Source organism: Mus pahari, chromosome 12 (genome assembly GCF_900095145.1).
Source record: "Mus pahari chromosome 12, PAHARI_EIJ_v1.1, whole genome shotgun sequence".
In the NCBI taxonomy this organism is placed as follows: Eukaryota; Metazoa; Chordata; class Mammalia; order Rodentia; family Muridae; genus Mus; species Mus pahari.
In genome coordinates, this window is record NC_034601.1 from 82,567,906 (window position 1) to 82,584,634 (window position 16,729).

The following is a 16,729-nucleotide window of genomic DNA, read 5'->3' on the forward strand; positions in this document are numbered from 1 at the left end:
CCTCGAACTCAGAAATCCGCCTGCCTCTGCCTCCCAAGTACTGGGATTAAAGGCGTGCGCCACCATGCACGGCATTGGGTGGGTTTTTTGTTGTTGTTCTTTTTGTTTTTTGTTTTTTGGTTTTGTTTTGTTTTTTAAGTGGGGGGGATAAAATGAAGCTTTTGCCTTGCCTTTATCTAAAATTCAACTGGCCAAACCCAAATCTTCCCCTGCGTCTACCCGCTAAGGCTCTGGGTGGGGCCTGCTTCCTGCATCCTGTACTCTTTTCTGTTTGATTTGTTTTGCTGTGCTGAGGATTGAGCCACACATGCTAGGCAAGCTCTCTAGCACGGAGATACAGCCTGACCATTGACATCTCTATGCTGATAATCACCAGGAATCAATATACTAACCAAAGACCTCAGTCATCTCAGGAACACAAGATGACAACAAGACTCAGCCTCCATTCCCCGTCCCAGGCCCATTCATGGGTTGAGTGTGCTACACTGAGCGCCTCCCCACGTCCTCTCAGTAATCCAGGTGAGGAGAACTGGCCTGGACCAATTACACTATTGGTATATTGCTAGTGCTATTCCTTCCACCATTGCTAGTGCTATTCCTTCCATCGTAAGTCATCTGTTATGAGCGTATGTACAGCTGTCTGGTTCTTCGGTGGCCTGCTGGCCTGTGAACCCACTTCCTCAAATGTATGAGGAATTTTTTATGTTGAAATGTTTGCTCTTGACTAAGCATATAGTGTCTGGTTACACTTCCTCATCAATGCAGGGAAGTCTATTCCCCTCACCCCCAGGTATAAAATTTAAAGAACAAGCATTGAAAAATGACCCAAAGGATACATATACTGCCTTTCTCCACTCTGGAGTCTATACATAGATGGCTTATTATCAAGGTTATTGCCAAGAACTTCCTATTCAGACAGACAGACAGACAGACAGACAGACAGACAGACAGAGTGTACAGTATTGCAATTAGGCCCAGGTGTCTCGAAGGAATAAGCGTCCTAAGCTCTAACCCAGGTCAACTCAAGCCCTGCCGCCTGTGACCAGTGTGAGCTTGTCACACAGCCGCACCTCTCTGCCCCTGAACCCTGAGAAGTGCTCACAGAGACCACAGGCCTGACCCACACAAAAGTAAGCTGCCTTTGTGGAGTTGCTAGCCAATGGGGTCGCACAAGAGTGGTGGCAGGGGAATGGATGGGTGGTGATAAAATAAACAGTTCAAAGTTGCAGTATTATCTAGAAGATTCTACAAGTACAGACTTCAGATTTCTTTTCTTTTAAAAACAAGTTTCAAGAAAAAAAAAAAAGTCTTTCATTACAAAATAAAGAACACTAGCCGGACATTATAGTACATATAACGTCATAATCTCAGCCCTCCGGCCCTAAGGCAGGATGACTCCCTGTCTCAAACCCTATGAACGAGGAATGCAAGGGATGCAGATGCTGTCGTCTCCTCTCTCAGTTGCTTTCCATCACAACAGGTTAGTTCCTTAGAAGCACGTGCTGGCCGCGACTTCCCTTTCTTTCACGCTCCACACTCTGTCAGGAAATCCTGCCAGGCCATCTCAGAAATGTCTCAACTACCATCACCATGGCCACGGCCACGGCCACAGTCACGGCCACTACAGTGATTCAAGCCACCCCTAGGAAAGTGGGGACTCGTCTTAAAAACCCCAGCACAGAAACATCTAGCATAGTGTTTAACAGGGATCTGGGTAGCTCCACAGACACAACCATCACGTGAGGCTTAACTAAAAATAAACAGTTAGTAGGCTCAGCTGAAATTATTTCATTTAAGCTATTGCTATTGAGAGAAAAAATGCAATGGTTTAAAAATATTTTTATGGGAGCTGGAGAGATGGCTCAGCAGTGTTCTTCAGAGGTCCTGAGTTTGGGTCCCAGTACCAACATCAGGCAGCTCATAACTTCCTGTAACTCTAGATGTAGGGAATCTGGTGACTTCTTTTGGATTCTTCTATACACACACACACACACACACACACACACACACACACACTTTTTAAAAAGGCATATGAAAGCCCACCACCATGGAAGCTTCTTAAACTATACACATAAATGCATATAAAAGAGCTAAACTGAGTTATCGTATAACAGAACAGTAGCGCCCATGCTGATAGACCGCAGGTTAACAAGTGAGAAACTCTGAGCTGGGAATAAGCTGCCCCTTTTGGAGCTGTTAGTCAGTGAGGTCCCATAGACCTCCAAACACTATAGAATATTGTCAATGCTATTAGTCACTCTCCAGAACTTAATACAACCCTGTTGCTGAAGACATCACATGCTTGACTTATGAAACATGGAGGAATCTATCTGGTGTAGGCCTGAAATTCCCCATCCCTGTCGTAGGGTTTGTATGACCAAAGAGCAGGTCCAGGAGGGCAGGGTTTATTTAGCGTGCACTGCCAGACCACAGTCCATCGCTGGAGGAAGTCAGGACAGGAACTCACACAGGGCAACAACAGGGAGGCAGGAGCTGACGTAGAGACCATGGAGGGGCGCTGCTTACTGTCTTGGTTCCCATGGCCTGCTTTCTTATAGAACCCAGGTCCACCAGCCCATGGATGGCCCCACCCGCTGTGGGCCGGGATCCTCCCCACTGATCACTCATTTAGACAATGCCTTATAGCTGGATCTCACCGAGGCATTTCCTCAACTGGGGCTGCTTTCTCTCTGATGGCCCTAGCTTGTGTCAAGTTGGCACAACCCCTGCAAGCACACCTACTATCTAGCTTGCAAAGTGCTGGAAGCTACCATGCGTACTGCAGGAGGAGAAAAACCATCAGGAACCTTACATGAACGTGTGACCCCTGCGTGTGACCCCTGCAAACTACAACAGTAACAACCTACTCCGAAACATATGCCCACAGCGGCAGTAGTCGGCCACACAAACAATGTGGGCGTGACCAGCTACTTCCTGATTGGATTTAAGTCCCATTCCACAAGATGAAAGCCATACCTGGAATGATTTTATGGCTAAGAACTTGTGGCCAGACAGATCACAGGCCATAGAAGAATAGCTCCTATTACTCTGCTAAGTGTACGTGGCATTAGACCAACTCCTAGTGACTTAGAGTTATACCTATACATCAGTGCATCTCTTGGGTCTCATCAAAGAAGCTTCTATGTGCAGGAGATGGCGGCTGTTGTGTTTTATAACTCTCTATAATGCGGCGGGGGATGGGGGAGCATTGTGGTGGGCCCATGCCTACGAGTGCCCCTGAACAATCACACCTATTAACAGACTTAGTAAAAAGAAAGTTTATTGGGAAGGGGAAGGGAACGGGGACATGGAAAGGGGTGGAGACAGAAAAAGGAGGGACAGGAAGAAAAAAAAGAGAGGAAGGAGTTGGCCAGGAACAAGTGGGACAGAGGAAGGGGGGAGGGAAAGGAGAGGGGAGGGGAAGAGAGGGAGAGAGGGAAAAGGGAGGGGAAGGAGAGGGGAAAGGGAGGAGGAGGAGGAGGAGGAGGAGAGAGGAGAGAGGGGAGAGAGAGAGAGAGAGGAGAGAGAGAGAGCGCTCTGAGGCACAAGCCCCAGGTACTTGGCGCCAGGTGATGAGGTAAGCTGTTGCTAGGTCACTGTTGCTAGGTTCCTGGGAGGCGCCAAGTGGAATTATCTATAAACCAATAGCTATTAACACGGAGACCCACAACTGGCCAAAGTGAAGAGACTGACTGTAAAATGCTCAGCCCCAAATGGGATGTCTGTATCATAGTCCTCTCCTCCAAAGACTCGGGGGATCTTGCGTAAAAGGGGCATGGAAAGGAGATGGAGAGGCCGGGGATGATAGGATGACAAGGAGGCAGTGTCCTCAGGATACAGCAGGGAGTGCGTTTATAAACTCTTAGCCATTACGTCAGCATGCACAAGAACTGTGGAACCTCTAGCCAGACACAGTCCCAGCATAGAGAGGGGCTGTGGACCCAGGTGTGATTCCCAGCACCAACACAGTGGCTTACAACCATTTGTATCTCCAGTTCTAAAGGCTCTGGCGCCCTCTTTGGCCTGTGTGTGGGTACTACACTTTTGGTTCATAGACACACATGTGCAAAAACTCTCATTCGCTTTTTAATTTTTTAAAAATACAGAATTAGGCTCAAAATGAAATATTTATTTACTGGAAGGAAACACAATTAAGAATTACAATTTTTAAATAAAAGGGATTAACTATCACGAGCCTTACCGTGTGGGAATGTAACAAAGCCAGACAGCCTGCTTGACACTCTGACATGTCTCCCTCCCACTGCTGGCTGTACATTCTTCGATCCATATGTCATCGTTTATAAAGAGACGAGGTCTCACTCTCTGTGCATAAGATGTAACTCACCCATCACACACCCCAATTGATATAGAGGCTGCAAGGAATGAGCCAAGGCCCTGCAGTCTTGTTGCCTTCCTGGAAGTTTCTAATGGGCAATAGAATCTGCGGGTTAGTGCTGGTCAAGCCCTGGCATCTCATGCCCCATAGCCTTGACTCACAGTGGCGTGCTGTGCAGTTCTGGGCAGGATGCAAAGCCAGAGTCCAAGGTGATGAGCAGCTCTGGGGTCTAGACTTATATGTGATCACCAGGGTGTGGCATCTCTGAGCCATCCCCATACCTCAGAAGCCTTCTAGTCTGAGCTAGCCTTAAGGTAGAGACAAGACCATGGAGGAGGGTCTGGGGGTCAAAAACCACAACCTCAGGGGACACTGGTGGCTCATGTGACCTTCCAAATAAGCAGAGGGCCCATGAACACATTTGGTGCCATGAACACTCACCCCTTGGCCTCCACCACTGGGCTTTGTTGTTTGTAAATGTGCCTGTTTTCTTTCTTTTATATATGTGAGTACACTGTCTCTGTCTTCAGGCACACCAGAAGAGGGCATCGGATCCCATTACAGATGCTTGTGAGCCACCATGTGGTTGCTGGGAATTGAACTCAGGACCTCTGGAAGAGCAGTCAGTGCTCTTAACCGCTGAGCCCCACTCTCCAGCTCCTAAATGTGCCTCTTTAGAGTGTGCCACGTGAAGAGAATCACGAACCCTGTGGCCTTTTGTGCCTGGATTCTTTGCTTAGCAGCCCAGTTTCCAGGCCTGGCCGCACTGCAGCAGCAACAGTACTTTTTCTGGGTTTTCTCTTTTGTCTGGAAGTTTTATTCCACCCACTGGGGCCAGCAATTCAGTGCTTCTTGGTAACTGCTTTTCTCCTGTTGCCGGGAACATCTCACAGCTTCTTTTCAATCCCTCCTAACTCCTTGTCCTGAGAGTCCCTGGGCAGTTGTGGCACAACCACTTGCTCTTGAGGGTTGTTCGGCTTTCACAAGGAAGGTCTTCCCAAAGGGCTCCTTTGCTGAGGGCTTCATCCCCACCTAGTGGTGCTTGTTTGGAAGGTTCTGGAAAACTCAGAAGCGAGACTTAGCTAGAGGAAGTAGGTCACTGGGGGTAGGTCCTTGGAGGATTCTCAACCCTAATTCCTCCTTGTCTGTCTCTGTTTCCTGGCCACCATGCTGCCAAGTGTACCACTGTGAGCGTCAAGTACTCTTCCCCACAGTGGCCTGTTATAAATTCCTGAACCAAGGTCTCATGGAGCCCAAGCCGCCCTTGAACTCCTGTTCTTGCTTCTACTTTCCACATTGCTGGGATTACAGGCCTGGCTCCTGGTCCAGATCCTTTAAATTCTTTATGGGAGGTATGTGGCCACAGTGATAAGAAAATGAACAGAGGTGCCAAGCTACATTCCTCTCAGACCACAGCCCCCTGGGCACGGTGTGCTCCAGCCACAGCAACTGTGCCTTGACTGCCCCACTCTTGGTTTCCTTGTGGCCTTGTTGAGGCTCATTGCCTCCAGGTGCCAAAGAGGCCCCTCCCCCCAATGCTACTCAGAATTTTACTTTTAACATTTATTTATTGAGTGTATGAGTGCATATGTGTGTGGACGTGGCACATCATGGTGCATTCATGAAGGTCAGAGGACAACTTACAGGAAGTCAACTTTCTCTTGTCACCATGTGGGTCCCAGGGATCAAGTTCAGGCCGACAGGCTGGGCAGGAAGCACCTTTGTCAAGTGAACCATCATGGTGAACAAAGATGACTTTTAAAAAATTGCCAAATGATTTCTACAATATACCACATTTTATTTACCCAGTTGTAAGTGGATAAACAGTTAGGCTATTCATTTGCAACTAAGTGATTTTATCTATCCCCAGAGCTGCTCATTTACTACTAATAGTAGTTGCAAATAAGTAGTTAGCTGCCCACTTTTGATTCATGGACAGCCACTACCCCAAACACACCCCATAAAATGCTGGCAGCCATGACTCTTCCCCCAAGCGAATCGTACTCCAGGGCCACAACTCCCTCATCTCACTATCGACTCGGTCAGATTTAGAATCCCCCAGGAGACACACTTCTGGGCATGTTTGTGATCGCATTCTCAGCTTTAACCGAGAAGGGAGACCTGATCAGTGTAGATATCACCACCCCCACAGGATCACAGCCCAGAAAGAAGGAAATGGGAAGAGGGGGGGAGCCAGCTGGGTCCCAGCATCGTCTGTCCCTGCCCCCCAACGACAGAATCTTAGCCAGCCTCTTCACATTCCATGTCTTCCCTGCTACGATGACCGTTGTCCCCTCAAACTGTGACCAAGTCAACTCTCCCTTCTGCAGGTCACTTTGGTGTCATGGCAGTGAGACACCTGTCCCCAGGGGGGAGCCAGAGCCTCTGCTGCCCCTTTCTGTATGGGCCTCAGCCAAGCTTTCCCCATCCTACATGATCAGATGGGCTGCAGTAACAGTAACGTGAACTTCAAAAACAGAACGCTAGAGCAGCTGCCCGTCTTCCTCAGTAACCTGGCATCTTTAAAAATTAGCCAGACTGTTGGCAGCCTCCCGTCTAGATGCCACCTCATTACACACTCCAACTGCACCTACCACCACCTTCGATATGATCCTTGGGTGGCTGCCTGCATCTAAGTGGTTTCAAGGGTCTCTCATTGTGCCAATCCTTGACCTCAAGATGAAGTGTAAGGAAAATCCAGTTTCTATTCCACAAGGATGAACAGGCCACCACTGCTTGAGAATGATCTCAATATCCCTGACCTTAAATCCAGCATCCTTCTCTAGTACATGGAAATCTAGCACACCCCTGGCTATGCAGACAGGGAAGGAAGGAAACCGCAGAGGGAGATAGCCTGTGTACTGGCTGGTTTTGTGTGTCAACTTGACACAGGCTGGAGTTATCACAGAAAAAGGAGATTCAGTTGAGAAATTGCCTCCATGAGATCGAGCTGTAAGGCATTTTCTCAACTAGTGATCAAGGGTGGGAGGGCCCATTGTGGGTGGTGCCATCCCTGGGCTGGTAGTCCTGGCTTCTATAAGAAAGCAAACTGAGCAAGCCAGGGGAAGCAAGCCAGTAAAGAACATCCCTCCATGGCCTCTGCATCAGCTCCTGCTTCCTAACCTGCTTGAGTTCCAGTCCTGACTTCCTTTGGTGATGAACAACAGTGTGAAAAGTGTAAGCTGAATAAACCGTTTCCTCCCCAACTTGCTTCTTGGTCATGATGTTTGTGCAGGAATAGAATCCCTGACTAAGACAGCCTGGGACCAGTCACTGGGGAGACCGTAGCCTTGGCCTCTGCTCACCTTCACATAACTGCTGATCCTGTCTGACTGGGGTCTTTCCCAGCGTCAGTTATGAAATTCTCTCATTTGGGGAAACTCCTTGGTTTCTGGCAAAGCAGATCCACTAGACACCATGGCACACCAACTACAGCTTAGAGGTAATGCCACAGTAGGTTTACATACCAGGCAGATTATAGGGCTTACACAGGAGCAGTGAGCCAAACAATCCCATTCTTTACATCCCCAAAATAGTAAAAGCTTGAGACAAAATTTGGTATTTCTAGAGAACACACATGTCAAATTGTAAAAACTTGTGCTTAGGGTCCTCAGTTTCTTCCTGTACCACATAATGGTGTTAATCCTCAAAGACCCGTACCTAATCAATTATGGCAAATGGATGTGACTCCTATTTCTGACTCTGGAAAAGTGAAATATGTACATGTGACTATGGACACTTTCTCAGGCTTTCTGGTTGCAACTGCTTTAGCAGGAGAGGCAACTAAAAACGTAATTACTCATTGCCTATGTTGTTTCTCTATGCTGGGTAAGTCAGATTAAAACGGATAATGGAACTGCCTACTGTAGTCAAGCAAGTGGGATGCTTTGGTGACAACTTAATGTTACCTGTGTTATTAGGATTCCTTATAATCCTCAAGGACAAAGTATTGTGGAACAGGCCCATAGAACTTTACAACAATATTTTTATAAAAATAAAAAGGGAGAATTATATCCCCATACCACAAATTTATTTAAATCATGTTCTTTTTATTTAAAAAATTTTTAATTTGGATGCCAAGGAACTCTCTGTTGAGTGTCTATGGCACCCTACAACCAGGCATACTTATGTCTAGATGAAATGTTAACAATAGATAAAATCAGGACAGGATCGGGATTTCGAACAAATGTTAGTGCATGTGTTAAGGCTCCCAGTCTTTTATTAATTGGTCATGTTAAAATTACTTTTGTCTTTTCCACAGTATTTAACATAAGTTATGTTGGTTGTATACTTTCTAATTGTGTCAGTGTGTTGAAATCTGGTATGTCTGCTATGGTGGTCTATCAACCAGCTTTTGTTTTATTACCTCTGAGTATTATAGGACCTTGGTATCCTGAAAAAAAAAAAAGCTTGCAGATATTGGAAGAAGTGAGTCAGGCTTTAAGCAGAAGCAAGACGGTAGTGGGCTTGATTACTGCTGGCATACCAGCTTTGATTACATTAATAGCTAGCACCACTGCTTCTGCAATTGCTTTGACACAAGACGTTAAGACAGCTACTTTTGTTAATTGATGGCATCAGGACCTCCCAAACCTTTGACATCACATAGGTGACAGCATGACCTGCGACCTGCAGACTGGTTGCCAAGGCAACAGGCACCATATTCCCAACATCCACTTGGCTCACCTCCCACCTTTACCTGTGTTATATCATTCTCCATATAAATAAGGAGAAGGCCCCTCCCTCACTCTCTCTCCCTCTTCTCTCTCTGCCACTACCTTTCCTCTCCCTTTCAATAAAACCTCTTCCACATGGAACTGCCTTGGCCTAGTGTGCTGTTGAGACGTTGTACGCCATTCTAACACATCATTAATCATTTAGCAAAAAAATGTTACTAGTGCTCTGAATATTCTAGAAGATTTAGATAGGTTTTTGGAACAATGGGTTGGTGTTCGTTATGATACTATTCAAATTATTGGTTCAGAGTTTAAGAGTAAGAAGCCATCTCAAGTGTCACGCTAAATATCAATGGATTTGTGTCACTTCTAAAGTTTACAATGACAGTCACTATAATCGGGAGAAAATTCAAAGACACTTAGAGGGTACTTGGCATAATTCTAACACCTCTCTGGATATTTTAACTTTGCATAATGAGATTATGAATTTAAAGGATGCTGCTCAGCTGAGCTTTGAGGCTGCAGATACTGCAGATGAATCTATCCTTGGCTAAAGGTCAAGCTTCAAGATTGGCTTATATATAGTCTGACCATGTTGCCCCTTCTTGCCCTGGGAATACTTTTATTCCTGCTCGTTATGATAAAACTTGCCTTTAATAACATCAACACGTTGGCAACCAAAAATACATAGCTTGAAACTAAAAACGGATCCCCAGACAGAGTCATTAATTTAACAGGCTGGCAGTCAAAGACTAATTCAGCACAGAGCCTTACCAACCTAAGACAGAAATCTGTTGCTTTCGAAAATGCATATTCCAAGATGGGCAAGGAAGGCATTCATGTCAGAACAACCTAAGACAAAGTCTCATTATGAAATAAAAAAAGGCTCCCTTTTATTTTATTTTGTGGAGATCTCTTGGGGCCACTTCTAGAAATTTGGCAAGAGGGGCTGGTGGGTAAGAGCACCCGACTGCTCTTCCAAAGGTCCCGAGTTCAAATCCCAGCAACCACATGGTGGCTCATAACCATCCATCTGACTCCCTCTTCTGGAGTGTCTGAAGACAGCTACAGTATAATTACATATAATAAATAAATAAATCTTTAAAAAAAAAAAAAAGAAAGAAAGAAATTTGGCAAGAATTTGTCATCTGGTTCAGACAAACTAGTAGGCCCAGGTAAGGACACTTACATTTGAGCTAACACAAACCTCAAGGTCAACCCAGCAGAGGTATGTGTGGCATTCCTTTTATCTTGGTCATCCTGATAAGTCCCCAGACCCAGAGACTAAGGGATTTTGCTTATTGCTTTGTTTGATTACTATCTTGTTTGATCTCTTTGTTTATTGCCTGGTTTGACTACTTTGTCTTGGATAGATCAGACTGACTGACCCTATTCTCTGCTGGTACCTGGAATGGTATAAAAGCTGACAGGAGAAAAACAAGCCCGCTTCAGCCTCAGCACTGGCTGGAGGCATGCTACAGTGTTGTCTAATTGTCTTGCTACAGTGTTGTCTAATTGTCTTTTCCTTTTCAGTCTCCCTCCCTCCCTTGAGACGCTGTTGTCTGACTGAGCTGGCTTGATCATCCCTCCAAGGCAACTCTTATGCCAAGAGTATACACAGGGGCCAGGGGTCAATCTGAAGCCTAAAGCAGGGAAATGGAGTAGGGGAGGAAGAGAAGGGAGAGAGGGCAGAAGAGAGGCAGGGGGTGGAAAGGAGAGGCAGGGAGGGGGAGGAGAAGCAGGGGNGGGGGTAGGGTGGGGGTGTTGACAGGGAGGGGAGAAGAGAGGAAAGAAGGGAAGAAGAAAGTCATGGAGTGGGAGGAGGGGCAAGGAGGGAAGAGAAGAGGAGAGGAGGGAAGAAGAGGAGAGGATGGGAGAAGGGAGGAGAGGAGAGGAGAGACAGAGAGGGGAGAGGAGAGACAGGCTCCTCCCACTTTCTTGGCACAGCCTCAGATTGGCAAACCTTTAAAAAGCAATTAAACCTTAAAAAAAAAAAAAAAAAAAAAAACCCAGTAAAGAAAAAAGAAACAATACTGGAAGAAAGGGGAAGAAAAAAAAAGAGAGGGGAGGGTGGTGAGGAATACATTTCCTATTGAGAGCACACCCCTGTGCTGGCTAGTTTTGTGTCAACTTGACACAGCTGGAGTTATCACAGAGAAAGGAGCTTCAGTTGGGGAAATGCCTCCATGAGATCCAGCTGTAAGGCATTTTCTCAATTAGTGATCAAGGGGGAGGGCCCCTTGTGGGTGGGGCCATCCCTGGGCTGGTAGTCTTGGTTCTATAAGAGAGCAGGCTGAGCAAGCCAGGGGAAGCAAGCCAGTAAAGAACATCCCTCCATGGCCTCTGCATCAGCTCCTGCTCCCTGACCTGCTTGAGTTCCAGTCCTGACTTCTTCAGTGATGAACAGCAATGTGGAAGTGTAAGCTGAATAAACCCTTTCCTCCCCAACTGCTTCTTGGTCATTATGTTTGTGCAGGAAAAGAAACCCTGACTAAGACAACCCCCAATGACCAAAGGCCTCCCCAAACCTATTTCCCAAATGATACCACCTCCCAACAGCGCCACTCTCAAAGCCAAGGCCTGAGAATATGTGGGGTTTTGTGGGAACTTCTAAGTTAACACCTCAACCACAGCGTGACACACAGAGAGAGTGACACATGGAGAGAGGCTCAAAGTCTGTATTCCCTCCCTCGATGAGAGCTTCCTCCTGCCTGCAAGGATTCTCCGGTCTCTCCAACTTTATATACACACACACACCACACACAGACACACACACACACAGACACACACACAGACACACACACACACACACACTTTTCCCTCCACCATTTCCTTGGCTCAGCACCACCCTTGACGACCACACCTCTCTCTGCTTCCGCATACCCACTCAGTGGTTGATTATTCCTTAATTTGGCCCTCCTGTCAGCTGCTTTAGTGACGCTTTCTTTCAAGTCACTGATGGGTGTAGGAGCCACCTACACATTGGTGTAACCTCCTCCACCCTTCCCCTTGTCTGCCTTCGAGGTATTGACCAGCCCCTCCCTCCCGATCCTCTCTCTGCCTCGTTCCTCCTCTGCTTCAGCCCGGCATCACTAGTGTTACTGTCTTGGTTAGGAGATGCTGGAGGCAAAGTCATTTACAGGGACTCCTGCCTTATCGCCTGTCAGTCGGCACTGGCTGCGGAGAACTGTGTGGGTGCATTTGTTCCAAAACAAGACATCGACAGCGTGCGCCCAGACTCTTTCCTTTCGGTAAGGAATCAAGAGCTTCTCTTTGCTCTTCTGTGTGACCCTGGAACATAGTCTGGTTTTGTGGCACCTAGAAAGCCTTTGGGCACAGGAGAAAAAAATAAGGCTTCAAGCCTCAGACCTGGTGTGATTCTGACGTGGTTCAGGTGTCATCAGAAAGCTTGGAGGGAGGGTTACCAAGCTTCCTTGATGTTTGTAGAAGTCACTGCTGCTTTCACGTTTAACTAAGTAACCTTTGATACTGTGTGGTTATAGCGTGCTAACCACATGTCGCTTTGTCTACACTACTTTCACCACTGATACAAGTGTCTTCTCACATCAACCACACAGGCAGCGGCAGCACCTTGTGATGGTCCAGGTGGGTATTCTCCCCAAGGGGGTTGTACATATTACACACTGACCACAGGCTTGCCCTGGGCTGAGTGGAGTGTGGGTTAACCCACAGATGTGACACTTATCCCTACTACGTATCCATTAGCTCTAACTAAGTAAACCTCACCAGAACCTCTTGTGGCAGAGACAGAGGTCCACACTATGTTCTGGAGAATACACTGGGCCCCCCCAAGCTATGACCCCCACCTTCCTTTGCATCTGGTTTTTCCATAGCTTAATGGATCTGCTTCTGGAGGGCAGGCCTTCCCCAGAGGGGTTCCTGGGGTCCAGTCTGGTCACCTTCATCAATTGTCCAGGAAGCAGGCTACTTTGGGGGGTGGGGGATTGTTCTAGAATCTAGTCCTCTAGATTATAAGGAAACTCACCTCTCCTGTCCAAAAAAGGATTCCAGATCTGCTCTGCCTTCAGAGTATAGCCTCTCCAAACGACACTGCAAACCAGAGCAAGTTCCTTCTGAAAGCCCTCTCTGGATCTGAGGTGTTCTTCAGGACGCCTCTCTTTGACCTGAGCGCATCACCAGATTCTCGGCTACCTACTTAACCTCCTCCTAGTTTAGGAGTTGTCTGTTCAGCTCCCTCCCTCTGCCTCCTGGCCAGGGCTCTACAGAAGCCCTTGCCAGGATTCCCAGGTCATTCTTCCCATGCAGGATTGTGGAGCTGATCCTTAATTAAGATCTGGCAAGCACCCCCTCTAGTGCCATGTGTCACCTCCTCTAGGGGCCCCTCCTTTCCAGGAGACAGGACTCTTCTGGGCCCTGTGACTCACACACCACACACCTCTGCAATATCACTACAAGTCCAAAGGAAACTAGCCAGTGCCGTTAGCTGGCAGTGAAGCTACCTGCTCTAGAGCCTCCATCCACTCAATTCTAACCCAGCCCATATGGGTTATCCATGTGGGCAGGCATACATATATGTATGTAAAACCAATAAAGTCTTATGACTATCTCAAAGAGCAAAGTGGACGGCATTCCTGGAATTCACACCCAAACTGACCTCTGACCAATCGCATGCATTCGCACCCATAGAAACATGCACCCACATGAGAACATATATGTGAGGTGGGACCATAATGGCCCAGGATAAATGAGGGAGGAGTTTAGGAGAGCTTCAACCCTAGATACATCATATGAGGACTGCAGGCGTTGGCTCCCCACCATCAACTCTAGTAAGAATTTACTACCGCCCCGGTTATCAAGCTTCATGCCTTGTTTGACCTTATATGGTTGTTTTCCCTGCATCCCCTAACCCATGAGTATCAGATGAAGTGTCTTCCAACACCCCTGTTCTGGTTAACTGTATATGGTCACACCAACCTTGCCCCAGAGGCTCTGGCCACCTCCCCAAGGGCCCTTCCCCTCCCCCAGTAAACTGAGCTAGTTCTCCAAAGCTGTTTCCAGATTGGTTTGTGTGTTCTTCACCTGAGCACTCTCTGCCAACCAAGGCCCTGCATTGCACCCACCAGCCCCAGCTAATGAAGTTCCCCTCCCTCCAGAACAGCCCTGTGCACAGTGGGCTGGCTACTCTGAAGGGGAAAAGCAGACTTGGAATGGCACACACAAATACATACATACACACACACACACACACACACACACACACAATAAGTAAATAAATGGCATTCTTTCTTGTCTATGGAGGGTAACTTCCAAACCCAGATTGGATACTTAAAACCGTGGATGGCACCAAGCCATGTAATACTTTCATAGCCTATATGCAAATACTTGTATTTATACAGATAAAAATACATATCTAACATACTTATATAGTATTTGGCACATTGGGACTAAGAACGATAACTATGGTAAAACAGTACAATTATAACAATATATTAGACTGTTCTTTTAGAGTCATCTTTTGCTCTCAAAAAGTCCTGTTGGATTGTGCCCGCTCCCCTAGTGATGTAATGTGATGCAGTGTCTAAGAGGGAAGATGAGGTAAGGTGAATGATGCATTGTGATGATGTATGTTAGGGCACCATGACCAAGGTAGCTCTTAGAAGGATGACATTTAATTGGGGCTGGCTTACAGGTTCAGAGGTTCAGTCCAGGATCATCAAGGCCGGAGCATGGCAGCATCCAGGCCGACTTGGGACTAGAAGAACGGAGAGTTCCACCTCAGCTAGCAGAAGTCCGACTTCCAAGCAGCTAGGACAAGAGTATTAAGGCCGACACCTACAGTGACATGCCTACTCCAACAAGGCCACACCTCCTAACAGTGCCACTCCCTGGACCAAACATGTACAAACCATCACAGTTACTAACTACCTCAGGGTTCCCTGAAAGAGCGCTGTATGCGTATAACCCAGACCGCAACAACCGATTTGATAACCCTAATAGCTACTGAGTGACCAACAAGTAAGTAGAGTATGCAGTGTGGACCTATAGGATAAAGGGATGGAACACTGATGGATCTCACAGTGTTTATCCCACTACTCAGAACCTCGTGCAAATGGAGACATATGAATTGTTTCCATTTGAAGCATATGATCATTATTTCCAACCAAAAACTCGGATATCAAATCGTGAGTGGAGGGTGTGGCTCCTGTTCACGCACACAGCACAAACGGCCCTATAGTGCATTCATTGGTCCAAACTGCTTTCCAATCAACTCTAAATAAGGGAAAAAATGGGGTATTGCATTGGCCTTTTTTTAAAAATTATCATTATTACTAGGAAGCAGTGTTCAACTGATTTCCAGAGGTGTTGGCCAAGCTGATCCAGGAGGGTCTTAGGGTTGCTCTCTTCAACTTTCCTGGAAGCCTCAATTATGGCATGGTCTCATACAAGAGGAGTTTGTCCCCAGGCCTTATCTCTAGAGAAGCTAAAAGGATTCAATAAAGAAAGCTGCTATCCAGTAAGCCTTCTCCCTACCCAGACCTAAAGACTGGCCAGCTCTGCCTGGGACTCCCCACTGCCTTCTTGAAGCCAGGAAGCTGCAACCTTGTTCACAGACCTGTGGGGCTTCATCAAGAACTGCAGTAAATCCTTCTGGCTCTTAGCTCTCTGGGCCAGAAGAGAGCTCTAACTCTTCTATACCATTTAGATTTTCTGCTGTTTTTATTTTATTGTATTGTATTTTGTTTCCTTTCAGTTCTGGAGATGGAATCCTAGGAAGATTCTCTCCCACTGAACTACACCCCCTGGACTTCCCTTTCTAGTTAAGCCAGGATGTTAGTAAGTTAACAAGGACAAATTCAGTGCCAGTCCCAGTATGCATATCCTTGCCTGGTCATGACCTGTAGAGATGAGATAGGGAAGGTGGTACAGTGACCAGCCAAGGCTGCTATTTGGGTACGAAATACCCACTTGGAAATGAAACATAGACCCAAGAAAAAGTGCTGAGAACGGTCCCCTCTGCACCAGTAAGTCTGTGCCACCCCTGCTCCGGAGGATTAAGGGTCCCACAGATGTCTGTGATCTAACCATCAGCATGGGAATATTAGCTAGCTTCCTGTGCTGTGGCAAAACTCCTGAAATCAATTGACTTCAAGGAGAGAAAGCTCATGTTGGGTCACATTTTCCAAGACTGCAATCTGCAGTAGCTTAGCCTTGTTTCTTTAGACCTGTGGTGACACAGAACTTATGATAGAAGGACCTGGCTGAGAGAGAGGGATGGTGGGATTCACTGGAGCCTTCGACAGTGAGCTCCCACTGACCTAACTTCCTCCCATTGGGCCCTATGTCCTAAATGAAGGTTCCACCACCTGCCAGCAGTAACCCAGGCTGGGACCAACCTCTGGGACATGGGCCTTGGTGGCGGGGCACAAGTTTCCCTGTATGTGGAAGGGGAGAGGGGGTCAGAGTGTGAGATGGTGAGAGAGAGATCGAAAGCTGGATGGAACAAACAAGGAGAGGGAAGGAGCCAAACAACTGAAGAATCTGTGCTGCTGATGTAAGGAGGGCCATGAGTGGAACGGGAAGCTAGAAAAGGCGACGAAATGAATCTCTCTACCCGTGGAGCCTCCCCCAACACCGCAGCTTTATCAACCCTTTTGGGATTCCTGCTATTTTTAATCTTGAAGCTAGCAGAAGGCACCGCTGAGGGACATGGCTCACCGTCTCTGAACGGGGGTGG